Source organism: Trichechus manatus, unplaced genomic scaffold (assembly GCF_000243295.1).
Source record: "Trichechus manatus latirostris isolate Lorelei unplaced genomic scaffold, TriManLat1.0 scaffold00055, whole genome shotgun sequence".
NCBI lineage: Eukaryota > Metazoa > Chordata > Mammalia > Sirenia > Trichechidae > Trichechus > Trichechus manatus.
The window spans coordinates 2,186,942-2,204,346 of NW_004443991.1; the positions used below are offsets into that span (position 1 = coordinate 2,186,942).

The following is a 17,405-nucleotide window of genomic DNA, read 5'->3' on the forward strand; positions in this document are numbered from 1 at the left end:
ATGTTATATATATATGCTTCACTGGTTTTGCTTCTCTAGAGAACCTAGCCTAAGACAACATGTCTTAAGTAAGAAAAATGAAATCTCTCTTTCCTGACTTCTAAGGAGCATTCTGGCTGTACTTCCTCAAAAACTAATTTGTTCATTCTTCTGGCAGTCAGCGGTATATTCAATATTCTTCACCAACACCATGATTCAAATATATCATTCTTCAGTCTTCCTTTTTCATTGTCCATCTTTCACAAAGACAACTAAACTGCACTAAAAAAGAAGCCCCTGTAAGAATTTGAGGATGTATCCATGTTACCTGGTAGTATGACAGTTATGTATAATTTACAAACAGCAGGATCTGCCCTATGAACACCTAAAGGAAACGAATTTTAAGACTACGTTTTTTTCTCATTAAATTTTAAAATCCTCAGTCTAACTATCCCAGGGTGCCAATGCCAAGTTCAATATAATATTTGGACCTTTTGTCAGATTAATTCATGAGGTCATTATAGGTATTTTGACAATTAAATTGAAATTTAATTTTAACTCATTTGTTCTCTTTCTTTCTCTCCCTCTGCCTCCCCACCTTCTCACCTTCTCTTGCTCCTCTTCCCCTTGCCTCGGCTAGCCTCATTACCTCACAGTGATAAAACATTTAGTGGTTATACATACCCAATAAAGGCAGTTTTTTAATGAAGAATTTTACATTTGAATATATGTGTGATGGTTAAGATTGTATGTCACCTTGGCTGGGCCATGATTCTCAGTAGTTTGGCAGTCGTATGATGTTATGATCACCGTCAATCAGTTGAAAGGACGTTTCCTTGGGGATGTGGCCTACTCGAGTATAAGTGGACATTCTGGCAAGGCTTGTCACTTTTTGCTCCCGCTAGATCTTGCAGCTGACTCCTGTTCATCTAAACTCCAGTTCTTGGGACCTGAGCTTGCAACTTACCTGTAGTCTTGCCTGACAATATTGGAATTCATCAGTCTTTGTAGCCTGTGAGCAAGGGCCTCTGACCTGCCGATCTTGGGTTCACCAGCCCCTGTGGCTATGTGAATCAGGAGAAGCCTCTATCCTGACCCATGGACTTGGGACATTCCAGCCTCTACAAGCACAAGAGCCATTTCCTTGATATAAGTCCCTCTCTATATATATATCTATACACTTTAATGGTTTTGCTTCTCTAGAGAACCCAGCCTAAGACAATATGGCTACAGTTTGGGTTAATAGCACATTAAATGTGTTTGCAAAGAACTGTAGTTAAGCACTTTAAGAAGCTTTTATAATTGCTTTTACTATTTGATTTAAAAAATTATTGGCTATGGGAATTTTCAAAAGAATATGTAATCAAAAAGAAAAAAATAAAAATTAATCATAATTCCAAGACCTAGATACACTTCTCAACCATTTGTAAACTTTCCCTGCATTATTTTTTCTATGTAGATATCATACATATTGTTTAAAAACTACTTTTTAAAATTTAACATATCATGCATGTTTTCCCGCCATTAAATATTCCTCTATAGTCTTTTTCAATACTTACATGACATCTCATTACATAGATGGTACCATAATTATTTAACCAGTCTCATGTTTCATCATAGGATATACTTATATTTTTGTCACCATATCTTTGCACCTATTTATAATTATTTCCTTAGGAGTAATTGCTGGAAAAAGAAAGGGTGGGACAAAGGTTATACAAACCTTAAATGCTTTTGATACAGATTGTCATGCTACACTCCAGAAAGCTTGTACCAATTTATAATCCACTCCAATCTTCATGAAGTTATCCATTTCCCTGAAAACCCAACTAGGCACTGTAAGATTATGACTGGTATAAAGTAAAGTAGATTATATGTAATCTTAGAAGACCCTCATAAATAGTATTTTAAGTAAGATGTTGCCAAAATTTAATTAATCTATTAAATAAAGAGTGTTTTAAATTCATTCTTAAAGTATTGTTTTATTCAATAAAATATACACAACTTGTATATTTTTAAGCAGTCTTTGTCTTTATTTAAATGAAATCTTCCTCTAAATTTGAATAGAAATACTCTTCTAGACTAGTGCCTCTCAAACTATAATGTGCTTAAAAAAATCACTTGGGGATTCAGTAGGTCTGGGGAGGAGCCCGAGATTTTTCCTTTCTAACAATTTCCCACATGATGCTGATACTGCTGGTCCATGGACCACACTTTGACTGACAAGCCCTAGATGACTATCAGCAGCTGACAAATCACTGTAGGGTGTTTCAAAATCATCAGTATCTCTAGAAACTCTTCAACTCAAGATCCTAGTCTCCAAAGTGAGGAATCTAAATTTTCATTTTCGATACTATCAGGCTTATTTTATAAATCAGACTACTGATATGGAGTGTCAGAAAGACAGACCTAGAAATTTTGGCAAGTTTTCTATTTAAACAAAAATAGGTTAAGTTTTTCTACAATACTGATGGACAAACAACATGATAAACATAATTAATATCACTGTGAAGAATGTTGAAATGGCAAATGGTTTGTTACATACAGATTTACCACAATAAAAAAAAAAGTACGCTAAGCAAAGGCATACTGTATTCTGCTTCTTTTAACCCACTGCCATCGAGTCGATTCCAACTTAGTGACCCTGTAGGACAGAGTAGAACTGCCCCAAAGGGTTTCCAAGGCTTTAAATCTTTACATAAGCCAACCACCACATCTTTCTCCCACGGAGCTGCTGGTGTGTTCAAACTGCCAACCTTTTGGTTAGCAGCCAAGCACTAAACCACTGAACCACCAGGGCTCCTCCCTATTTCTTTTAATTGATCTTATTTAGTGATTTCTACAGTCCACAGTATACCACAGAAAAATCAAAATGCATAGGTTATTACATGTATGTGTGTTTTTATGTAGCAGAAGTCAGGATGCTGTATTCATCTCCTTGATGACATCCCTTGCCAGCTGGCTAAGCTTAAGAAATTCTGCACACAAATTCTGCCAGAATTCTGCCCACACAATCTGGCTGACAGCTTTATCAACAACCCTGGAGAGAGAACAGGCCTGAGCCTGGCCTCCGGTCTCTGTAGTGCCAACTGCAGTGTAAATGTTTGGGCTGTAGCAGTAGCAGAAGCAGACAGGCCCTAACATTCTAAACTAAGCAGATGTTATTTTTGCTAACAACAAACACAAGCTGTGATATTCAGAATGTGCCTTCACTTTTAAGGCAATGATGTCTTAAGCAATCAGTTCCTCAGTGCTGGTACAGAATATTTTATTCAAAATGCCAGTAATCACAATAACAGATAAAAATTGCTTTCATTTAACAAATACACCTTTCAATTGTCTAGAAGGAAAACCATATGGAAAGAACAGAACAATCAGCAGAGCAATGGGGCAGGCAAGATAATGTCAAACTCCTCTTCACCTGCATGGACAGTTAAAGCTGAACAGAACGGACATTAGAGAAAGATCCTATAAAGAAAGATGATGTGAACCTATAATTGTTCCTTAACTGTTTTTGCTGAATGAAGTTATGTTGGCGGTTCCAAATTGTTCACCAAGTGTCATGGATTGAATTGTGTCCCCCCAAAATATGTGTCAACTTGGTTAGGTCATGATTTCCAGCATTGTGTGGTTGTCCTCCATTTTGTGATTGTAATTTTATGTTAAAAAGGATTAGGATGGGATTGCAACACCCTTACTAAGGTCATATCCCTGATCCAATGTAAAGAGAGTTTCCCCAGGGTGTGGCCTACATCACCTTCTATCTTACAAAAGATAAAAGGAAAGGGAATTGAGCAGAGAGTTGGGTACCTCATATAACCAATAAAGCAGTGCCCAGAGCACAGCACGTCCTTTGGACCTGGGGTCCCTGCGCACAGAAGCTCCTAGCCCAGGTGAAGATTGATGAGAAAGCCAACAGAGACAGAAAGTCTTCTCCTGGAGCTGACATCCTGAATTTGGACTTTCAGCCTATTTTCCTGTGAAGAAATAAATTTCTCTTTGTTAAAGCCATCCATCTGTGGTATTTCTATTACAGCAGCACTTGATAACTAAGACACAAAGCCTCTCTATTACTCACCCATCAATTCCCTGAAGAGGTTGGTTAGAGGTGACATCAGCAAAGACCTCCAAAGAGGTAGTTAAGCAAAGTAACTCAGTCTTGGCAGTTCTGCTTCATGGGCAAGGCTGTTTCATAGGCAAGACTAACCTAGAAAGATGCAACTAGCTGCTCAGAGGGACAAGAAAATCTAATAGTATGACTCTTAGTAAGTGTCTTAGGCTGAATTCTCTAGAGAAGCAAAACCAGTAAAGCATATAAATATATATAGAGAGAGAGATTTATATCAAGGAAACAGCTCACACGGTAGTAAAGGCTGGAAAGTCCCAAGGCTATGGATCAAGATAGAAGCGTCTCCTGATTCACACAGTCACAGGGTCTGGCAAACCCAGGATCAGCAGGTCAGAGAACAGGGCTCTTGCTCACAGGCTATGAAGATCAACAAATCCCAAGATTGGCGGGCAAGCTGCTAGCTCAAGTCCTAAGAACAGGAGGTCAGACGAACAGGAGTCCACTGCAGGATCCAGAGCAGACAAAAGCCAGAACCTCTGCTTATATTCGGATGCAGGCCACACCCCTAAGGAAACTCCCTTTCAACTGATTGGCTACTCACAGCAGATCCCATCATGGCGGTGATCACCTATAAACACTGGGAATCATGGCCCAGCCAAGTCGACACAAAATCTTAACCATAAGAGTAAGCTAGTAATTTATAAAGTATTATTAAGATTATTATTTGATCATGAGACTTAGCTTAAAAGTAACTAAGAATATTTAAGATTTTAAGAAATGAGCAAAAAAGAAGAGAATGTACACACGTTCTTAGAGCCTTTTTTGCTTGTTTGTTTTCTTTGATCATTGCCTAAGCTAACACAAAAGATTGGATTGTCAAATCATGCTCACATGAATAAAAGATTTTACCCCATACCAAGCTTTATTAATGATGTAAAAGATTCAGGCAGTCAGGAGGCTCAGACAAAGCAGGGAAAAGACAGCAAGGGCAGCTCCCCAGGCCCTTTCTTCTCATGATGAGCACACATTCTCTATACCAGAATTATCGATGAGGTCTTCAAGTGAGGTTTTGTGGGGTTATCTCACATGTTAAGGGAATGTTTAGCTTATGATATATCTGTTTTAAACCCCAGCATTCACGTCATTTTTCAGGGACTTCCTGCTAAAAGCATTCCATAGAAAAGGTCCTCCTTCTAGCATATATCATTAGTCAATTTACCTGGAGGCCCAGTTGTCATGTAGACAAGGAGATTAGTTAGAGTCACTTGCCTTCTTCTCCCCACCCCACTTGGAGCATCTGCTCAGTAGTAAGGTGAAATGAATCACAGGTCAGCTGTTTTAATGCCTTCCCCTTTACTATTTTGATTGCATTAGTGAGTTAACATGTATATATTGGTCTTTATAAATAATCATTTAAAGTACAAACCTGGAATGCTCTTTCTTCTACAGGAGTTTTCTACTCCTAAAGTTCAATATCTACCTGTCTTTCAGTTTGTCATACTGTGGTGGCTTGTGTGTTACTGTGATATTGGAAACTTTGCCACAGGTATTTCAAATACCAGCAGGATCATCCTTGGTGGACAGGTTTCAGCAGAGCTTCCAGACTAAGAAGAAGGAACTGGCAGTCTACTTCTTAAAAAATTGGCCAGGGAGAACCTTATGAATTGTAACGGAACATTGTCTGATATAGTGCCAGAAGATGAGCCCCTCAGGTTGGAAGGCACTCAAAAGACAACTGGGGAAGAGCTGCCTCCTCAAAGTAGAGTCAGCCTTAATGACGTGGATGGAGTGAAGCTTTCGGGACCTTCATTTGCTGATGTGGCACGAAGCAAAATGAGAAGAAATGGCTGAAAAATCCATTAATAATCAGAACGTGGAATGTACGAAGTATGAATCTAGGAATATTGGAAGTCATCAAAAATGAAATGGAACACATAAAAATCAATATCCTAGGCATTAGTGAGCTGAAATGGATTGGTATAGGCCATTTTGAATAAGACAATCATATGGTTTACAATACTGGGAATGACAATTGAAAGGAATGGCATCGAGTTCATCATCAAAAAGAACACTTCAAGATCTATCCTGAAGTACAACGCTGTCAGTGATAGGATAATATCCATATGCCTACAAGAAAGACCAGTTAATACTACTATTCAGATTTATGCACCAACCACTAAGGCCAAAGATGAAGAAATTGAAGATTTTTACCAACTTCTGCAGTCTGAAATTGATCAAACATGCAATCAAGATGCATTGATACTTACTAGCGATTGGAATGTGAAAGTTGGAAAGAAAGAAGGATTGGTAGTTGGAAAATATGGCCTTGGAATAGAAACAATGCCAGAGATGGCATGATAAAATTTCACAAGACCAACGACTTCTTCATTGCAAAAACCTTTTTTCAACAACACAAATGGCAACTATACACATGGACCTCATCAAATGGAATACACAGGAATCAAATCGACTACATCTGTGGAAAGAGGCAATGGAAAAGCTAAATATCATCCATCAGAACAAGACCAGGGGCCGACTGTGGAAAAGACCATCAATTGCTCATAAGCAAGCTGAAGTTGAATAAAATTAGAACAAGTCCGTGAGAGCCAAAATATGACCTTGAGTATATCCCACTTAAATTTAGAGACCATCTCCAGAATAGATTTAACACACTGAACACTAATGACCAAAGACCAGACGAGTTGTGGAATGACATTAAGGACATCACACATGAAGAAAGCAAGAAGTCATTAAACAGACAAGAAAGAAAGAAAATACCAAAATGGATGTCAGAAGAGACTCTGAAACTTGCTCTTGAACGTCAGGTAGCTAAAATGTAAGGAAGAAATGATGAAGTCGAAGAACTGAACAGAAGATTTCAAAGCGCAGCTCAAGAAGAGAAACTAAAGTATTACAATGAAATGTGCAAAGACCTGGAGTTAGAACACCAAAAGGGAAGAATACACTCTGCATTTCTCAAGCTGAAAGAACTGAAAAAAAAATTCAAGCCTTGAGTTGCAATATTGAAGGATTCTACAAGGAAAATACTAAATGATGCAGGAAGCATCAAAAGAAGACGGAAGGAATACACAGAGTCATTGTACCAAAAAGAATTGGTCGACGTTCATACATTTCAGGAAGTAGCATATGAGTAAGAACCCATGGTACTGAAGGAAGAAGTCCAAGCTGTACTGAAGGCATTGGTGAAAAACAAGGCCCTAGGAATCGACAGAATACCAATTGAGATGTTTCAACAAATGGATGCAGCGCTGAAAGTGCTCACTTGTCTATGCCAAGAAATTTGGAGGACAGCTACCTGGTCAACCAACCGGAAGAGATCCATATTTGTAACCATTCCAAAGAAAGGTGATCCAACAGAATGTGGAAATTATCGAACAATATCATTAGTATCATACACAAGTAAAATTTTGCCCAAGATCATTCAGAAGCGGTTGCAGCAGTTACATTGACAGGGAACTGAGAGAAATTCAAGCTGGATTCAGAAGAGGATGTAGAACAAGGGACATCATTGCTGATGTCAGATGGATCCTGGCTGAAAGCAGAAAATACCAGAAAGATGTTTACCTGTGTTTTATTCACTATGCAAAGGCATTTGACTGTGTGGATCATAACAAATTATGGGTAACATTGCAAAAATGGGAATGCCAGAACACTTAATTGTGCTTATGAGGAACCTGTACATAGACCAAGAGGCAGTCGTTCGAACAGAACAAGGGGATACTGTGCAGTTTAAAGTCAAGAAAGGTGTGCATCAAGTTTGTATCCTTTCTCCATACTTATTCAACCTGTATGCTAAGCAAATAATCCGAGAAGCTGGACTATATGAAGAAGAACAGGGCATCAGCATTGGAGGAAGACTCATTAACAACCTGTGATATGCAGATGATACAACCTTGCTTGCTGCAAGTGAAGAGTACTTGAAGCACTTATTGATGAAGATCAAAAACCACAACCTTCAGTATAGATTACATCTAAACATAAAGAAAACAAAAATCCTCACAACTGGACCGATAAGCAACATCATGATAAACAGAGAAAAGACTGACGCTGTCAAGGATTTCATTTTACTTGTATCCACAATCAATGCTCACAGAAGCAGCAGTCAATAAATCAAACTATGCATTGCTTTGGGCAATTCTGCTGCAAAAGATCACTTCAAAGTGTTAAAAAGCAAAGATGTCACTTCAAGGACTAAGGTACGTCTAACCTAAGCCATGGTGTTTTCAATCGCCTCACATGCATGGGAAAGCTAGACAATGAACAAGGAAGACAGAAGAACTGATGCCTTTCAATTACGGTGCTGGCAAAGAATACTGAATGGACTGCCAGAAGAACAAGCAAATCTGTCTTGGAAGAAGTACAGCCAAAATTCTCATTAGAAGCAAGGATGTCAAGACTTCGTCTCACATACTTTGGACATTTTATCAGGAGAGACCAGTCTCCGGAGAAGGACATCATGCTTGGTAAAGTAGAGGGTCAGTGAAAAAGAGAAAGTCCCTCAACAAGATGGATTGACACAGTAACTGTGTCAAATGGGCTCAAGAATAGCAACTATTGTGAGGATGGCACAGGATCAGGTGGTGTTTTGTCCTGTTGTACATAGGTTCACTGTGAGTTGGACCTAACTCTACAGCACCTAACAACACAACAACAACAAAGTTCAACATCTAAACCTCTGTACCAGCATCACTCTGCAAACAAGGGCATCAAAATCATCTGGTAAAGGTGAGGAGGAAAGAAAAAGCTCACTTTGGATGAGTCCCCAGGTCCTTATAGAGTTCAAGAAGGTCTCAGATCTAATAATTCAAAAATAAGGAACAATAGATGCTCAAAACCTAAAGTAAAGAGAAAATTGTTTTCACATTAGTCACATTTCAGGCCGAAAGGAAAGAGATCAATGCATCATTGCCACAGACGGGCTTTCTAGATGTCCGCCCAGCTTACTCGTCTTTCCTCTTCTGTGTCACTCACATTTTCTATCAGAGTTCTTGCTCTCAATAGCCTCCCTTGAATTCAGACATCTCTTTGCATCCCAAGTCAACCTTGCCTTTGACAGGAACATAAACTGCCCTTTGCTCCAAATCCTCATTTGTCCCCAGCCAATCTCATCCAAGTTCCCGCTCTTGAGACCTGAGGCCAGACCAGAGGGCCACATCTCACTCATCCAGGAGGAAAACCTGGATACAAACTCTCAAAGCTCCAGGAAAGATGACAACAGCAGTAGCAGCCACTCCAGCCTGACCTCCTCCAGAAGATGTGGTCCTTTCACCATCACTCACTTGCAGGACAGGATTCCCACTACCCTGCTCCTCCTAATGCAGCGACTTCTTTAAAACATGGGTTAAAGAGTAGTAGCAGGGAGACACCAAGACCTTGGTGTCTGTAACAATGGTGGGGGGCAGGGGGTGGGGTCTGACCTTCTCTAACTTCACCAGGGGAGAGAAGAATCAAGAGCAACAGCCCAAGGCTTATTCCTATGAGGCGGAGGTCAGACATGCCTCCACCCTCAACCTTCCCTCCCACGGCATTCTACTTCTCTGCTTGGTTCAGTAATTCATTGCAATGTCCACACAGAACTCACAGACAATTCTCACGATTATGGGGTTTATTAGGGAAGTAACAGGTTACAATTCAGGTTCAGGAATGCTGAGGATACAGTTCTTCCATCAGGACAGTTTCTTCTCAGCCATGCCCATAGGCAGGTCTCTCTCTGGCCTTCAACCTAGCCTCTGCCCTGCTCAGGCAAGAGTTAGAAGGCTCTTTTAGCTCTGCTGATAAGTGCCCAGGGAGTCCTGGTGGTACAGTGGTTAAGAGTTCAGCTGCTAACCAAAAGGTCAGCAGTTTGAATCCACCAGCGACTCTTCGGAAACCCTATGCGGAAGTTCTACTCTGTCCTATAGGGTCTCTATAAGTCCGAATCAACTTAACAGCAATGGGTTTGGTTTGGTTTTGGATAAATCCCTGGAGACATCCTACTCTGCTAGTAAGCCTCAGTTCAAAGGCGCTCAGCTCTAGCTTTGTGGGCCAGCAAACTAGCACCACCAAGTGCCGGGAAGGGTGAGCCTAGCTCCACCATTTGCCCAAAGACACACCACTCCACCAGCAAGCCCCCTGCTTGAAGGCACTCAGCTTTCTCCCTCTGAGGGCCAGGAAGCCCATGTGCCATCTCCTGCAGGTCTTCTGGTTTTGCTGCCTCTGCTGTTACCATTTCTTTGCCACTCCTTCTCACTGTCTCTCACCATCTCTGGTGTATGAACTCCTCTCTCTGTTTCCTAGGTCTAGGAGGTTCTTAGCGCAGTGATCCCAGGTCCAAATGATGCACTCCACTCCTGTCTCTCTCTTCTTTGTGGTTGTGAGGTCCCCCTTTCCACCTCTGGGTTGGCTCATTTTAAACCTAGCAGGATGGCAAAACTGACCAATTCCCTCATTAGGGTTTCACACATCTTACTGGCATAGTCTCACCCCTACAAGGGTGCCATGCACATTATTTACATTATTAACAAGGTATCCAATCCCCTTGGTGGGCCTCCAGCACCTCATTTGCTTAGTCCGCCACCCCCCCCCCCCAGTTATTTGGTGGGGATTACAAAGACTATGGCTAGAAGGGCCATATTAAGTAATTCACTGCACTGCAGCGTCTTCAAACTCCTCAAAATTCCCTGATGGTGTTGGTGAGTCTGAACTCTACTGTCACAACCTAAAATTCTGAAATTAATGGTGCAAGGGAGCCACAGGAATGAAACCGAAGCTGGCACCTCAGTCGTGAGTATACAGAATCTCTAATTAATCCCACCTGGCTTCACTCGTTAATCTAAGCAGACATGTCTTTGGCATTATTTGAACCACAGAATTAGCTCTGGCTTCTGCTGGTAGCTACAGATATCTTTCTTCAAAGCACATGGTAATGCAAGCAGAAGGAATAATTTGCTTCTTATAGACATATGTCTTGGACAATAAATGTTCAGGTGACAATCAAACCAGAAACATAATCAGTAAACACTAAAATATCCTTGCTCTAAATAACGCCAAATACAATTTTTGAAAACTTGGAAATAATGGCAGTTTAAATATGAATGCACTTCACAGCTTACAAAGTATTTCCACCAGTTTTCCCATTTGAACAGAAAATAAAGGAGTAAATATCAAAACAACTTCAATCTAAAAACAATGGGAAGAAGACAAGGCTGGTGGTATAGACTCTGCAGAAAGTCACATTTTGTTTTGACTATTTGAACATTTTTGGTCATGAATTTGCAGAAATTCATGGGGAGAAAGTGATTTGGTTTAAACTACAGAACGTGTTTTCAAGAGCTGCTATGTTATGAGCATACTTATAGAATCTTTTAGAATCTTTAAATTTCAGCCTCTGAAGAAAGCAAAATCAGATTTTCACTTGATTTCTATGGGTCAGAGAAGAGCAAGAAAACATTTCCATGAAAATTACTGCTGCTTAACTGCAGCAATGTGTTTGATACGGGCTCTGGACACTAGACAAATTCCATCAGCTGGAAGTGATCATTGCTTCTAGTAGCTGGTGACCATGACTTACTTAATCCCTAGTAGCTGTCACTTAGTGGTGGTTTCTTCTGTGTATGTGCCCCACCAGAGTTCTCTGGGTGGCCTGTGGAATAACTGGAAGTAATGGCCAACTGTGCAAAGAGACAGAATAGGCAAATACCTGAAATGCTATTACCTGTTGTTTCATTGTGGAGAGGTACCTGGTCTAGTTTCCCCAGAATCAAATCAAATGCTAAGGGTTTATGAGATCCTAGTTACTATTAGTGTGATTCTTTCATGAGTGAGGGGAGGAAATGCCAACATGTAGAACCTACTCTTCAAAGCCTGAATGAGAGAAGGGTCATTCTTTGGCACTTCTTCAAAACAAGAGGAAGAAAGGAGAAACACAGAGTCTATCATTTTGTAAGCCCACAGACAGCTTCTCTTTACTACCAAGAGTTTCATTCTCTATTCACAGTTCTAATTACATCAAATCACTTTGCACAATGTTTCTCAAAATTTCTGCTGTCAGTAAGAATTGCAAAGCAAAAAAAAAAAAAAAAGATAGCTCTCCCCATTATCAAAATGATGATTCAAATACCATACAAAGTCATCATCTCTTCAATTAGAAAAAAAGCAAATGCCCTTTGAAAAGTAGTACCGTAAACTATTTGACATTAAAAGGAGCCCCGGTGGCACAACGGTTAAGCAGTCAACTGCTAACCAAAAGGTTGGTGTTTTGAACCCACCCAGACGCTCCATGGGAGAAAGACCCAGCAATCTGCTTCTGTAAAGATCACAGCCAAGAAAACTCTGTTGGGCAGTTCTACTGTGTCACATGCGGTCACTATGAGTAAGAATTGACTCAACAGTGCCCAACAACGTTTGACATTATTTATATGTTGGATGATTGAAACATCTAAGAATTGATTTTAATTGGGAAGAAGAGAGAATTAAGACACTAACTCTCATCAAGAAAGAACAGGAGAATAAATAAGATAAATAATTAGCTTAAGACCAAACTTGTTAGTATAGAGGACATCGATTTTATTTGCACCCCTGACAAGGGGGCAATAGTGTGTAGTCTCCAGCCTGCTTCATAGTAGGTTTCACCTGGGTTCATGTATTTCTAGTATTCTTTGTGTTCTTAATTTCATCTTTGTAACAATGGATTCATTCATTCATTCAACATTTATTGAGCAACTATGAGCATCTACTAATGGGCCAGACAGCGTTCTAAATATTGGGGACACATCAGTGAACAAAACAGATAAAGTCCCTGACTTCATAGAGCTTGCAGTCTAGTGAGCTATAATTTAAATATAATTAAAACAAAATACTATGTGTGTGTTGATATTCAATTTCACAAAGCACCTATATACACCTACAACTCAATACAAACACATAGTATTCGACTGTGATCCTCATTTTGGTCACCAACCTTCCTTCTCTAGAGACTGAATCAACATCACAAAGTCTTCAGCCACAACGTCAAAGACTTGAGTCAACTCCTTTTACTGTTTTTGGCTTCTTCTCTGTTGTCTTACTATGTATTAGACTGCATTGTCATTTCACCCAGCCCCATTCCCTTACTCTGGAGAGCTATTCTCCTCTACAGAGGAGCTGACTCCAACAACAGGCCAGGAACAAGGGACCTGCTCAGTGTCTTCTAGGAGGATCATGAAAAGTGTCAAGGCCCTAAAACTTTTTTACTGGGTATGAGCCAATACAAAAAGCTTTATGTACCATGAAGTGGCCAATCCACCATGGTATAGTTGAAGACTGTGACTTGATGGACAGGTTTATGGAGAAACCCAAAACCCACTGCTGTCAAGTCAATTCTGACTCACAGAGACCCCGTGTGTGCAGAGTAGAACAGTGCTCCACAGGGTTTTTAAGGAGGTGAGCTTTCATAAGCAGATCATCAGGGGTTTCTTCCAAGGCACCTCGTCATTACTTTCTTTTGACTAAACTTCCACCAAATACTCCAGAAATCAATATAATGCTGAAATAATGTTTGAGTCCCTCGATATACTGCAGGCTAGTACATAGCTGTGCATTAGTGGCATCCTGGACCAGTAAGAAAATAGGCATTGACTGGTACGGCAATAGACAGTGAAGATGGTATCACTCCTGAACCTCCTGTGGCTGACGACTGATTGGCAGCTGTGGTAAACACATTCCAATCACAAGGCGAGCTATGACATATTTCATTCAGCAACTGCTGAAAGGCCAAGAGCTCTTCCAGAGCAATCCCTGCAAACAGCTATGGCATAAAGAGCACTATAGTTATGTCTGCCCAGATTTACTAAAAGAATTTAACAAGTATGACACAGATGGGCCAAGTGGATTAAACAGTATACTGGAATCAAGGCAATCTCAAAGAAAGAATTTTCCACTGACGGTTATGAGAGATTCTTAGGACCTTAAGCCTTTCTTCGTCCAGAATTTGCTAATCCAGACTTCACACAATCTACCTAAGAAGTGGAAGATGAAGTAATTCAGAATATTTTATTGATGTCAACCATCCTCTCTACAAGAATATTGCCCTCACTGAAATGGATGTTCAGGGACTTTGAGTGTTGTTTTTGTCCTTCAAGGAAAAAAAGTAAAAAAGTAAAGGATAGATTTTTAAAAATAGTCACATTTGTGGGACAAGAGATTCCAGTAATTACAAACTGCTACCATCACCACTATCCCCAAATACAGTTTTTGTTGCAAGTGCTTTTAGAAATAAGAACCTCAAATGTTCTACATTCTACTTTGGTGAGTAGCGTCTGGGGTCTTAAAACTTGTGAGCAGCCATCAAAGATACTCCACTAGTCTCACCGCATCTGGAGCAAGGGAGAATGAAGAAAATCAAAGACACAAGGGAAAGATTAACCCAAAGGACTAATGGAGCACAACTACCACAGCCTCCACCAGACTGAGTCCAGCACAACTAGACGGTGCCCAGCTACCACCGCTGACTGCTCTGACAGGGACCACAATAGAGGGTCCCAGACAGAGCTGGATAAAAATGTAGAACAAAATTCTAACTCACAAAAAAAGACCAGACTTACTGGCCTGACAGAGACTGGGAAACCCTGAGAATATGGCCCTTGGACACCCTTTTAGCTCAGTAATGAAGTCACTCCTCAGGTTCACCCTTCAGCCAAAGATTAGACAGCCTGTAAAACACAACAACACTAAATGGGGACAACAGCCTAGTGACAAGGACTAGAAGGCAGGAGGGGACAGGAAGGTCGAGAAGGGAGAGTATTGACATGTCATGGGGTTGTTAACCAAAGTCACAAAACAATATGTGTACTAATTGTTTAATGAGAAGCTAGTTTGATCTGTAAACCTTCATCTAAAGTACAATAAAAAGAAAGAAAGAAAAGAAAACTTCCACGTCATGGAATTGGATCATATTTATGATCACATTCTATGACTTACTGTGTGATTTGGCCAAATTTTTAACTACCCTGAACTTGGAAAAAAGAAATAAGAACCTAGTAACTTGAATTAAGTCCAGTTACTTGCATTCTATTTCTTTAAAAAAAAAAAAGGACAGACAAGACCGGTGGACGGTTTTTTTTTTAAAAAAAGCAATGCTACATAGCATTCAAGTATTACCACAACAGCCTCTGCCTACTGAGATTACTTCCTGTTCACACGTCTGAGCAGGTGTCTCTGTTCTCACATGTAAGGGGCACACAGAGAGAGCACTGCTGTGTGCAAACATGTCTGCTTCTAAGGGAGCTGATCTGATCACTCTTACAGTCTCTCCTTTGGCAGAAATGACTGGCAGTGCCAAGACCGAATCAAATCTCCATTAGCTGATTTGGGGTGGTTTTAATGGGTCTGCTCACTCTCTGCTCTTTAGTGGTAACATGACAACACCAAACTGGAAAATGTTTTTCAAAATAATTCCAAAATGATCATTTGCGTTGTTCCATTATTGCAACAATATGAACTTTTCTTTTTTGAGAAAGATGGATGCAGATTTTGATGGGACTTTCATGAAAGCATTCATGCTCAAAACAATTTGTTATAGCTATTTTTTTTCCCCAAGAAAGAGGTTGTAGCATTAAATGAATGTGAATGTTACCGGACTGCAGCTCTACAACCTCATGCTAAGCCTCAACTCTAATTAGTTGACTAGAGTCACATCTTATGCAATCTGTGTACCCTCCATTCACTAGATGCGTTTAGAAAAGAATGAAGCATTCTGGGTGATACATTTTAGTGGGTGAGTTTTGATACTTGAAGCAGGTCTCACTTTCCCAACCACTCCCCTGACTCCGTCAAGCCAAACATAGTTTGTGTGGGCAATAGACTATGCCCAGAAATTTATGGGGCAATAGAAAGCCCTCGTGGATTTGACTCATTCTTCCACCTTACAGCAAAACCTCCAACACTGTCATTGATGTATATAGTTTAGATTTGTTTGTGTTTGTTTGTTTACAGTTCTGAAAAGAATAAGGAGGCTGATAGATGACATGGCAAACTGGTAGCCCTTTTTCAATCATGCAAGTAAGCATTTACTAGGTTTTACTGTGTGCCTAGCATTGTACAAAAGGGATATAAACCGAAACCATGGTCACCGTCCTCAAGGATATTGCAATGCAGTTGGGAAGGCACACAACTGTATGCACACAAAACTTTTGTGTAGAAGAAGTAGGCATCAGGAAGGCCAAGGTGTGGTGTCACCTGACTTTGCAGACACTGTGTAGCTGCACACCTATATCTCAGCAGATCTCGTTTGTTCCTGATGATGGAGACAATGACTCCAGGTCTTCCCTGATCCTAACTCAGCTGAGGAGAAATATTTTGTCCCTGTTCCTTCCAAAGCATCATGCTACTCTACTAGGTGCTCTGATAATCTGAGAGGTCATATCTTCCATCTCCACCTGCATTGCTCTAGCACGCAAGGTCATGCAGACTTGTGATGTCAGTTTTGCACGGATTTCACTGTGGCTGGAATTCAAGGGGATTAAGCTAGAGGCCATTCTGAGCAAATCTCCCCATGATGTGCTCAAATCACCCCTTTCCAATGATGATGACTTACTTAGACCAAGCTGTGCACCTTGACTCTTGTTTCCTTTAGATTTCGCCTCAGTTCTCAATGCAAAAGACTCCACATGAGTGCAGCCCATGATCCTTCCCCCAAAACACATCCATTTTGGACCAATAGCTGAGACGTTTACATTGGAATATCCATAAAAACCAGTTGCTGTCAAATCCCTTCCAATCCATGGTGACCCCAAGTGTGTCAGAGTAGAACTGTGCTCCAGAGGGTTTTCAATGGCTAATTTTTTGGAAGTAGATCACCATGCCTTTCTTCTGAGGCACCTCTGGATGGACTCAAACCTCTAACCTCTTGGTTAGCAGCCAAGCGCATTAACTGTTTGCACCACCCAGGGACTTTGGAATATCAAATATAACATTTTAAAAGTTTAAAGGCCTGTCATAATCAGACCTCTCCTACTTATCCAACCGTATTTCCTTTTACTAGTTAATAGTCTCCTCATTGTCCCTAAAATTGATCGTCCTTTTTCCCACCTCCATACCTTTGCCTAACTCTCCCCATACCCAGAGCATACTCCTGACCTTTCTCCCTAGCCTTTCTAGCCTTCAGGTTCTCTCTCAAATCCTACTTATTCCCATTTGCTCCAACTACTCCTAACCACTTCTGTTCATCTTGATATATATCACATACTGCCTTCCCCTACTATTTAAGGTTCTGTGTCTTATTTCCTTCAATGAAACTGAAAGTTCCTTAAGTGAGTTTTCTTGTGCTGTACCTATTTACCATTAAACTAGTAAGCACTTGTCAAAAAATGTATTTAATTAT

General features: G+C 40.4%; 1 pseudogene; it reads left to right on the forward strand.

The window, feature by feature from the left end:
* Positions 1-14,219, forward strand: part of LOC101350563 (actin-related protein 3 pseudogene) — a 45,076-nt pseudogene extending 30,857 nt beyond the window's left edge.
* The last annotated feature ends 3,186 nt before the right edge of the window (positions 14,220-17,405 follow it).